Consider the following 11,629-nt stretch of genomic DNA (forward strand, 5'->3'; position numbering starts at 1 on the left):
TGATTTGAAGAATATTACGCGAATAATGAGAAGATATTTACTCTTTGAGACAGCTATTAACTCTGATTTTTGAACTATATCATACTGGTGAAAATTCCTTTCTTGGTTAGCATGTGCTACTCGATACGATTCAGAATAATGACTACAATTATGATACAATATTCAATGTGTTTATTGCATACTTCCACACTACTTGTTGCATAATGTATACATTGCATAAGCTATAGGTCTATCTACTATGCAGTATTTGAGAACGAGAGAACTAAGTGACTTGCAACAAACTTTACATATAATTTCAAAGTTTTACGAAACTTTTTCTCGCTGATCTCCTCCACAAGATGACTAAACGAAAAAAGGTTTTCGCTTACTACATTTTGTTGCTCATGCCGTAAAACTGCTGCATTAGGCAAAAAATTACGTTTACATTTCTTGCCTCTTTGGTACCAACTCTATTCGCAACACATTTAGCAGACAGTATCCACAAATGCTGTTGAATGTACTTGTACTATACACAATTCAGGAGATATGAGGGAAGGGCATGAACAGAGGGAAGGGGAGGAGGAGATGGGCAGAGAAATGTAAGAGAAGGAGATGGAAAAAGAGGAGTGGAGGAGGAAGAGATGAGCAGAGAGAGGAGGAATAGCAGGTGGACAGAGAGAGGGATGGGAGGAGATGGGCAGAGAATGGAGGAAGGGGAAGAAGACAGAGGACGAAAGAGATGGAGAGAGAGGAGGAAGGAGAAGTTGGGCAGAGAAGAGACGAAGGAGGAGATGGAGAGAGAGAGATAGAGAGAGAGAGAGAGAGAGAGGAGAGATAGAAATAGATGGACAAAGAGAGGGGGAAGGTGGAGATAGAGAAATAGGTAGGTAGTCAGCTAGTATAAATGAATATAATTATGAGCTCGAAAACAGGGCACACAAAAGCTGCAGCTTTGCGTCCTGCGTCCATGTGTAACTTATATATAGCTCATTACTAGTATCGTCTCAAGTTTATTTCCTTCCGGGTGTTTCTTCTCTATATCACATGGTAGGAGATCAGGTACTGTGGATTGTACTATGATAACATCAAATCCAAGAAAGAGTTACTTAAGAAGGTTCGAGGAAACGAGAAATATGCTTTCGTAAAAAGGTAAGCCATTAGGGTTCGCATAAAGATTGTTTGTAATACGCCCGGTCTGTTCACTTCGAAATACGGTAACCCTAGCTGTAACAGAAATTCGTTCATTCCCAGCGTAGATTAGCTCATTCTAACATTCACAATCAACACAATGTTTTTGTAAGAAGTACAGTAGTACCTGATTCTCAACAATATTAACCATACAATACGTGTACACACCACACCGGCCGGCCGCGGTGGTCTAGCGGTTCAGGCGCTCAGTCCGGAACCGCGCGACTACTACGGTCGCAGGTTCGAATCCTCGGGCATGGATGTTTGTGATGTCCTTTGGTTAGTTAGGTTTAAGTAGTTCTAAGTTCTAGGGGACTGATGACAACAGATGTTAAATCCCATAGTGTTAAGAGCCATTTGAACCATTTTTGAACACACCACACCGACGAAATTCTTAACGAGATGAAACTGAACAGGCTATGTATTTTGCATTGCTCCATGTAACATTTTACGAGGGTTCTTTTAAATTTGTTACAAAATGGTTTGTTTAGGAAATAAGAACTTCGGTTGATTGAAGAAGCTGTAAGTGGGCGTGACACTATCGCATGTACTAGTAGTTCGGGCAGTTTCAGTTTTTAGTAGTTCCAGGTGTCTATTGAGCTGAATGCACACCGCGAAGATAACATTCCTTCACAGGCGGATGGTAATTCTCATTCTAATATACAGCACACACCCAAAAATAAACCAAACAGTAAGTGTGGACTGCTCCGACAGAACTGTCAAACGATAAAACTGCGCCGATTTCTTACTTTGCTCTACGAGACGATATTTTACATGCATTCTTTTAAAAATAGTCCCAAAATCATTATACTGGTAAAAGGGGAATTTGGTAGCGTTAAGAAATAGGTAGGAGCGAAATAATTGTATGCAGTTTCTGCTGTCTCGATTTCTTCTACTGAGTACAACCAAACCACGAAGATAAAATAAAATAAAACTGAGTAGATGTGAATTTTCCGCAGTAAATTAACTTCCCATAGAACAGTAGTTACATGCAACATGCTGTCTACGAGCAAAATAGCTCTTTGACGCTGTGTGTCTACGCATTACATACTAATTTCGAAAACAGCATAAAAAATATGTTGTGAAAAGTACTGTACTACTTAGTTCTCAAAAATTTAAACCTGGCAACAAGTGTAGACTACAGCGACGAAACTGTCAAAGAAATACAATTGTGCAGATTTTTCTTTCCTTTACTCGTCGGGACTTGGCTTAACACTGTTTCTAAATTATTACGTCAGTAAATAAGGACTTTATTTGAGTGAAAAAGTTGTTCGTGGGCGTGAAATTATTGCATCCTGTTCCAGCTGTGCGGATTTGTTCTGTTGTGTGGAGTGCGCACTACGAAAGTAAAAAGTAAATATCCAATACCCGGAGGTGATGTTCGATTAGCAAAGTTAGAAGGCTACTCACCGGAGCGACGGAAAAGCGACAGCAGTAGCGTGCTCTTGTACGCGCCTGCCTTCTGTAATCAAATGCGCTTCTATCGGTCGCAAACGATACTTCTTTTCTCTATAACGTGCTCTTTGCGCGGAAGTCAGGCGACAACTGAAGTTTGCTCGCTCCGCGCTTGCGAGGGAGCTGCAGTTTCGGAACCGGACCGCTGCGCGGCGCCGTCGTCGCTGGCGTAGAAACCCGCGCGTGCGCGCTGTTATCCAATCGATAGGCGCCGTGGACGCGGTCTGGTGGGGGCAGGGGCACGCACAACGATCTGCCCCACTAGAAATGCAAGTCGCGGCGAGAAAGAACGTCACTCTTTCGCACGGACAGTTTAAATAACTCGCCGCTTAAATGCTACGCGTCGCTGCAAATTCAGGCGAATTCTGATTACAAATAACCGAGCCTGACAAGACGAATGCTTCGGTCGCGAGATTTGCCCTCTGCGAGACTGGCTCCGTTTCAAAGGCTTTCCCATATCAGTTGGGAACTAGTAACTTTCTGGTGTTTCGTATTTTCTTTATATCAGTAAACTACACAGATAAAATCTAGAAATATAATAAGAAATGAAACAGAAAAGATTGTAACAACTACACAGGTATCTCTTTAATCAGCGTTGTGGGTAAAACCTTCTCAGGTATTGTTGAAAGGAAAGTGCGAGTATTAGTTGAGGACAAATTGGAGAAAAATCAGTGTGGGTTTAGGCCTCTTAGAGGTTGTCAGGACCAGATCTTTAGCTTACGGCAAATTAGTTCTGGAACAGGGAATTGTATCTATGCTTTATAGATCTAGAAAAGGCATATGACCGGGTTCCTAGGAGGAAGTTATTGTCTGTTCTACGAGATTATGGAATACGAGGCAAACTTTTGCAAGCAATTGGCCGGCCGCGGTGGTCTAGCGGTTCTGGCGCTGCAGTCCGGAACCGCGGGACTGCTACGGTCGCAGGTTCGAATCCTGCCTCGGGCATGGGTGTGTGTGATGTCCTTAGGTTAGTTAGGTTTAAGTAGTTCTAAGTTCTAGGGGACTTATGACCTAAGATGTTGAGTCCCATAGTGCTCAGAGCCATTTGAACCATTTTTTTGCAAGCAATTAAAGGTCTTTACATAGATAGTCAGGCAGCAGTTAGAGTTGACGGTAAATTGACTTCATGGTTCAGAGTAGTTTCAGGGGTAAGACAAGGCTGCAACCTGTCTCCACTGTTGTTCATATTATTTATGGATCATATGTTGAAAACAATATACTGGCTGGGTGAGATTAAGATATGTGAACACAAAATAAGCAGTCTTGCATATGCGGAGACTTAGTTGTGATGGCAGATTCGATGGAAAGTTTGCAAAGTAATATTTCAGAGCTGTGGATGGTTTCAAGTACTTAGGATGCATATTCTCACAGGATGGCAACATATTGAAAGAACTGGAAGCGAGGTGTAGCAAAGATAATGCAGTGAGCGGTCAGCTACGATCTACTCTCTTCTGCAAGAAGGAGTCAGTACCAAGACTATCTGTGCCCCGTTCAATCTTTCGACCAACTTTGTTGTATGGGAGCGAAAGCTGGGTGGATTCAGGTTACATTATCAGTAAGGTTGAGGTTACGGATATGAAAGTAGCCAGGATGATTCCAGGTACTAGTAGATGGGAACAATGGCATGAGGGTGTCCACAATGAGGAAATCAAAGAAAAACTGGGAATGAACTCTATAGATGTAGCAGTCAGGGTGAACAGGCTCAGATGGTGGGGTCATGTTACACGCATGGGAGAAGCAAGGTTACCCAAGAGGCTCATGGGTTCAGCAGTAGAGGGTAGGAGGAGTCGGGGTGGACCGAGGAGAAGGTACCTGGATTCGGTTAAGAATGATTTTGAAGTAATAGGCTTAACATCAGAAGAGGCACCAATGTTAGCACTGAATAGGGGATCATGGAAGAATTTTATAAGGGGGGACTATGCTCCAGACTGAACGCTGAAAGGCATAATCAGTCTTAAATGATGATGATGATGATCATTTGTTTTTTTTTCTGTTATAATAGTGAATATGTTCGCTAGGCAATAGCACAAACTGGAACCCCCCCCCCCCCCGCCTGATTCTTTAAATGATTATAATGAATCTAGTCCCCTTGGAAGTACTGTACAAGTAATGCAATGTCGATACCATCTACCTTTTAGACAGACTTGAGCTCACTTACTTACTTATTTACTTCTTTCATTTAAAAGCTAATAAACTTTCCTAACAGTAAGAACACCACAGGCTCCACAGTCTAAACCACTCGCAAGTGAAGTCAGTCTCAGGACAGGTCCCAAGTACCAAACACACATGACAGAGCCTTGACTAGAAGTCCTTACCAGACCAAAGTCCCGAACCCAAGTGCTTCGCACTTCTCAAGAAAGAAATCCGTTTTCCCGTAGAGTGCACGAAAGAGACCTCCTTCGCCCCGTCTTGAGCTCATCACAGCGCTCTAGAGACGCTAAATCTGCCCCAACATGAAAGCACAAACTCATGTCGAACCAGGACAAGAGTTAACAAATCTGCATCTCTGGAAAAAAAAGGAAACCGCCAATTACTGGCTTTTAAGTTTTCGCAGAGGGGGAAAACTTTCTCCGAAGCTGTATCTCTTCCCATGGCAACAAGCAAACAGATACAATTTTAAAGATCTTAATCTAAATCACCTCTGCCTTGGAGCTTGTTATTCCTAGCTATGAGGTGTAATAAGGATTCTATCTCAAAAACGTTTCTCAGATGTCGGAATTTGTTATACTATAGAGGCAGCCAATGGAAATGGTTCACAGGCCTATTTGCAGTATCGGCAAACACGAAAACTTGTGAATTTTTATTACGCGTGGCTCTGCACACAATGCCTGGCTTACAACTCCACTGTGTAGACGTATCCTTCAAACCATCGCCCCCAGCCCACGCTTCGGCTGGCACCATGGCAGGTATTGCGGCACTGTTCTGCTGGAGATCCATCTCAATGAGTGGCTGCCCTGACTGCCCTGTACAGCAGTGGGCCTGTCCAGCAACTGAGAGATGGGATCGCCGCCAATTGCTTTCAACTCCGAACAAGCCGTTTCTACGAGCAAAGAACAATAAAAATACCTCATGGTTTTAGCTACCTACCAGGCTCCATTAAGGTCTGCTCAGGCTGTTAATTTGCTAGAGTCTCGCTCAAGGTGTGTCAGATTGTAATAAAATCTTTAACGATTTTCTGTATGCGGAAAATAGGTGAGAGAGTAACTTATCCTCTCTCAAGATGTTGATAATGTCGTCTTTGTCATCTTAAAGGTATTCTTGACTAACATCAACTGCTAGCGCCACACTTATGCTGTTTTAGAATAGACATCTTCTTTCTGATGTGCAAACACTCCTTCCAACTTTCGTGCATGTCACACAACTCCTTTTTGGTGTTGCGATTTTATTTATTTATTTTCCATCAGTTTATATAAGTTTTGTCTGTTCTTTCGGACAGACCCCAGCATTGATCCTGCACCTTTACATGACAACTGATCAAAGGAATAACGACATTGACTGTTAGTGGGCATTGAAATTAATCAATGGGAAAAATTGAAAATATGTGCGGATTGGGACTCGAACCCAGAATTTCCGGTACTCCCCAACGGTCGTCATTGACTGCCACAGCTATCCGGACATCAATCCACAGCCACCAAAATTTCCAACTTATCCACACAACTAGGGCGATATGGCCAATGATCTTTTCCGTATTGATGCACAAGAATGCTCGAACTCCTAAGGGAATCAGCAATCGCTACGCGTAGTGAGTGTAATGGTCAGGGGTGCTACGTCAGTAGTGTGTGGATAAGTTGGGACTTTGGCTCAGTTAGGCTCAAATGGTTCAAATGGCTCTGAGCACTATGGGACTGAACATCTTAGGTCATAAGTCCCCTAGAACTTAGAACTACTTAAACCTAACTAACCTAAGGACATCACACACACCCATGCCCGAGGCGGGATTCGAACCCGCGACCGTAGCAGTCCCGCGGCTCCGGACTGCAGTGCCAGAACCGCTAGACCACCGCGGCCGGCGCTCAGTTAGGGAAGGTGTCCGGATAGCCGAGGCGGTCAAGGCGACCGTTCGCGAGACACGGAAAATCCAGGTTCGGCACATTTTTTTCAACCTTACCCATCGATTAATTTCAATGCCCACGAGCAGACAACGTCGTTATTCATTTGATCAATAAATTTAAATGTTAGGAAGTCTTTTCTGAAGATATTTGTCTGGAGTGTAGCCTTTTACGGAAGTAATATAGTAATGATAAGCAACACAGACAATAAGATAGTTTTCGAAATTTGGTGTTACAGGACTTGGCAAAGAATACCAGTAAGATGGTCTCAGGATTAACTTGGAGAGGACTGAAATGAGAGAAGTATTCAGAGGAGCCCCTAATAATGCCGCATTGCAGGTTGGAATACGGAATACAACCAGAGTGTAAAATTTTTTGACTACCCTGGCAGCTGGTTCAACAAGCATAATAACCTAAGAACAAGAAACGAATCAACGTATAGTCAATGGGTCTAAAACTTATTTGTGTCTGAAGCAGATAATGTCATCCAAAAATCTGCTGTTAAGATAAAATGTAAAGCCTGTATTGTAGTGATAGTGCCAGTGTTGTTATATGGGACAGAAACATTAAGTACCACAAAAAAAGATAAAGAGAACCTGCTGATCTTTGAACGGAAAATCATGAGAAAGATCTTTGGATCAATCCACAGAGAGAACACATGGAGACAAAGAAGGAACCAGATGCTCGGCCTAATGAAACAAGAGAACATTGAGCAAAAAATGAAAGCCTATTAGGGGACATTTTAAGCAGACCAGAAACATGCCATTAGAAAGGCATGCTAATGGGAAAATCTGATGGAATGCGTCCAATTGGAAGACCAAGGAAGTGATAGTATGAACTGGAAAAGCAACTTCAGTAGCTGGCTGTCCATGAAAACTGGATCCAAAGTACACAGCATCGCCATCTATGGGGGAACACAGTAAGGTCGGCGCATGATCTTCAGGATCCGTGATCGTCAATATAGGGGATACAGGATAGGATGTTGCAGGAGAATGCTGAATATTAAATGGACAGATCAACTATGTGATGAAGTAGTACAGAATTCAATTGAGCAAAAAAGAAAATTACGGCGCAACTTGACCAAAACAAGTGCTGAATGAAATTACAATGAAATCCAGACCGCCGGCCGCTGTGGCCGAGCGGTTCTTGGCACTTCAGTCCGGAACCGCGCTGCTGCTACGGTCGCAGGTTCGAATCCTGCCTCGGGCATGGATGTGTGTGATGTCCTTAGGTTAGTTAGGTTTAAGTAGTTCTAGGTTCTAGGGGACTGATGACCTCAGATGTTAAGTCCCATTGTGGCTAAAAATGGTTCAAATGGCTCTGAGCACTATGGGACTTAACATCTATGGTCATCAGTCCCCTAGAACTTAGAACTACTTAAACCTAACTAACCTAAGAACAGCACACAACACCGAGTCATCACGAGGCAGAGAAAATCCCCGACCCCGCCGGGAATCGAACCCGGGAACCCGGACGCGGGAAGCGAGAACGCTACCGCACGACCACGAGCTGCGGACCCCATTGTGCTTAGAGAGATTTGAACCATTTGAAATCAAGACCATTAGCTGCTTACAAGCGTTGATAAATATCAACAGGGACAGATGAAGATTTGTGCCCTGACCAGGACTCGAACCCGGGATCTCCTGCTTACATGGCAGACACTCTATCCGACTGAGCATCCGAGGACACACAGGGTAGTGTGAATGCAAGGACTTATCTCTGGCATGCTCCCTGTGAGACCCACACTTCCAACTTACAGTCCACACATTACATTTGTAGTGCACCTGTCCACTATACTCTTTACTTGGACATGTCCAAAAGAACAGATACCATCTTCATATAGATGAGGCTTACCGGCCATGATCTTGTTCAGTGGATGCACTCACATTGCTCGAACTCTTACGGGAATCGGTAGATTGACTACCGTGAGTAACGAGTATAATGGGCAGGGCACTACAAATGTAGTGTATGGACAGTACATTGGATATGTGGGTCTCACGTGGAGAAAGCCAGAGATACGTCCCTGCGGTTGCACTGTCCTCTGTGTCCTCGATCGCTCAGTTGGATACAGCATCTGCCATGTAAGCAGAAGATCCCGGGTTCGAGTCCCAGTTGGGGCACACATTTTCAACATGTCCCCATTGATACTTATCAACGCTTGTAAGCAGCTAATGGTCTGGATTTCACTGTTTCTTCGAGAGCTGCAAGATCACCAATGGTATCTGTTCTTTCAGACATGTCTGAAGGGGGAGGGGGCGGATTGTAGAAAGACACCAAAGTTTCACTACTGTCACCAGGTTGAAACTGATGTATTGTAGGCGCCCCGGTGGTCCCGGTCGCCTACGGTGGAGTGGAGGCCGAGCGGTGACCTCTCCAGCTGTCAGGATGCTAGGAAATGACTGTGGACGCGTCAGAAACGAAAAAGAAACATTTATTCCTGCCGAGTACAATGTGGCCCGCCTACACAGGCTGGCTGAGCTTGGTGATATCAACGACCTTCCCTGAGTCCTCGCTGACTCGTAGTTGACACCACCTCCTGGTCGCACCAGTCTTGCTAGCGCAGCGCCGCGTGCTGTGACGTAGCGGAGGAATGCCCTTACTTCGGCCGCGCGTGGCTGACGGCGTCCGGCTGGCAGGTCGGCTCGGCGGCGGACAACAGGAGGCTCCGGGTTGGAGTCCCGGCGCTGTCGGCACGAGAGGCGTTCTCGTAGTGCGGAGTGTATCCCACCCCGTGTTCTTCCCTGCTCCTCCTGGTGGCTCGTCCGCAGTGGATGGGCGGAACGGGCTGCAATCCCCCAGTGTCGTCGGCTCACCCGGTCGTGACGGCGGATGCACAGGGCCTAGGCCCCGCACGATCTCGACGACGGCTCACTGATGTGGTCAGCATTGGAGGCGAGCGAGTCTGCCGCGATGTCTGCTAATCCTGGGTCGATGACTGACAGCGGCAGCAGAGAGGACCAGAGCTGGTACTGTCCCCTCACGTCTACTGCTGGATGGGCCGCCCTTACTGCAACATCTCCTTAATAAAGATTCACATGTCGATCACCGATCTGAGCGCTACGCAGTGACGCAGTGCAAGTCTAACTGCGAGTGCCTTGTTGCTATCAAAGCTGGCGTATTTAAAGGAAGCACGAGCGACGGCGAAGTTGTGAAATGCAGTAGAGCTGACGCTATACCTCTGTCTTTACGAAAGTCTCCGTCTAACACAAACCCGCGTGCTAAGCAATTCTCTCTCACCCGTTGTGTGTAACCAGGCCACTGCCCCTGCGTGACGACACATTCCGATACATGTGCAATCCTCTTACCTCTTGGCTAACCTACTGCCTCTGGCTCTCGTCATAGGCAACGAAACTCTGACAATATTCCACATTTCCAACTCTTTACTGTTCCGCGGCACTACAGTAGTTTGCGGCATTTACTGGGAAATGAGAAGGCTTGTATATGACAGAGTAGTCTGGAGAGCTGCAGGGAACCAGTCTTCAGCCTGAAAGCTATAACAACAATATATGAGGGGTTTTCAATAAGAAATGCAACACATTACTCCTAAAAGCAGGTCTGTTTTATTCAGTATTCCTATCTTTCTACATAATCTCTGAAGAGGAAGAACAGTCCAATGAAGTTTCATGAGCTTCTCTCGGACGCGCAGACTTGTATGAGGCCTTGCGTTATCACGGAGAAGAAGACGTTCATTTGCACTTTTATGGAGACGAACACGCTGGAGTCGTTTCATGCATTTCGTGATGGTAGCAGCATACAATTATGAGTAGATATTTGCACCACAAGAGAGGACATAAAACAGAACAACGCCTTCAGAAAACCGTCGTCATGACTTTAACGGCGTTGAACTTTTTCTTTGGAGGAGAGGTGATGTGACGGCACTCTATGGATTGCCGTTTTGTTTCCGGTTCGAAATGATGAACCCATGTTTCATCGGCTATAACGATGTTCCACAAAAAATTGACACAGTCAGCCTCGTAACGTGCAAGTATTTCCCCACAGATGGTCCTTCGTTGCTCTTTATGGCCTTCTGTTAGGCGGCGAAGAACCCGGTGGACATTCTCCTTTGAGCACCCCACTCGTGGACGAGTCTGTCAGAACTAACAACACAGCCGGCCGAAGTGGCCGTGCGGTTAAAGGCGCTGCAGTCTGGAACCGCAAGACCGCTACGGTCGCAGGTTCGAATCCTGCCTCGGGCATGGATGTTTGTGATGTCCTTAGGTTAGTTAGGTTTAACTAGTTCTAAGTTCTAGGGGACTAATGACCTCAGCAGTTGAGTCCCATAGTGCTCAGAGCCATTTGAACCATTTGAACTAACAACACAGACGTGCAGTTGAGCAGCGAGGTGTCTGTGATCCACCGATCACCGAATGAGAGTGTACTCACGTTCCAACACTGCAGGAGTCACAGATGTGTCCGACCGGACATCGGACAGGTCTGCGCGACTTTGTTGGGATGATGAGAGATGCCTCGCCCTACGGCTTACCGTGCTTTTGTTCACTGACAGGTATCCGTAGACATTCCGCAAGCGCCTACGAATACCTGCAACGCTGTAGCTCTTCTGCAAAGTTTTCTTCCGGCAATAGTAGTTCTGCACGGATCGCAGAAGAGCTTCTGTGAAGTTTGGAAGGTAGGAGACGAGGTACTGGCAGAGTTGAAGCTCTGAGGACGGGTCGTGATTGGTGCTTGGGTAGCTCAGATGGTAGAGCACTTGCCCGCGAAAGGCAAAGGTCCCGAGTTCGAGTCTGTGTCCCGCACACAGTTTTAATCTGCCAGGAAGTTTCATGTTAAAGATTTTGTTTTGGCGGAAAACCACTGATGACGGTAGTCAAGCTTTCTTGTCCCTCTACAATCCGCCCAACAGATACCATTGGTAGAGTTACAGCTCTCGAAGAATGACATTGCAGTGAAATCCAGACCGTTATCTGCTTACAGGCGTTGATAAATATCAACACGAACTG

General features: G+C 45.5%; 1 protein-coding gene across 2 annotated transcripts in view; it reads right to left on the reverse strand.

The window, feature by feature from the left end:
- Window positions 1-2,725, reverse strand: part of LOC126210148 (uncharacterized) — a 571,076-nt gene extending 568,351 nt beyond the window's left edge. For both annotated transcript variants that reach the window (XM_049939299.1, XM_049939298.1), the window contains exon 1: window positions 2,578-2,725. The gene's annotated coding sequence lies outside the window, so the exon portion shown is untranslated. The remainder of the gene's footprint in view (window positions 1-2,577) is intronic.
- Between the last annotated feature and the right edge of the window lie 8,904 nt (window positions 2,726-11,629).

This window comes from Schistocerca nitens, chromosome 10 (genome assembly GCF_023898315.1).
Source record: "Schistocerca nitens isolate TAMUIC-IGC-003100 chromosome 10, iqSchNite1.1, whole genome shotgun sequence".
In the NCBI taxonomy this organism is placed as follows: Eukaryota; Metazoa; Arthropoda; class Insecta; order Orthoptera; family Acrididae; genus Schistocerca; species Schistocerca nitens.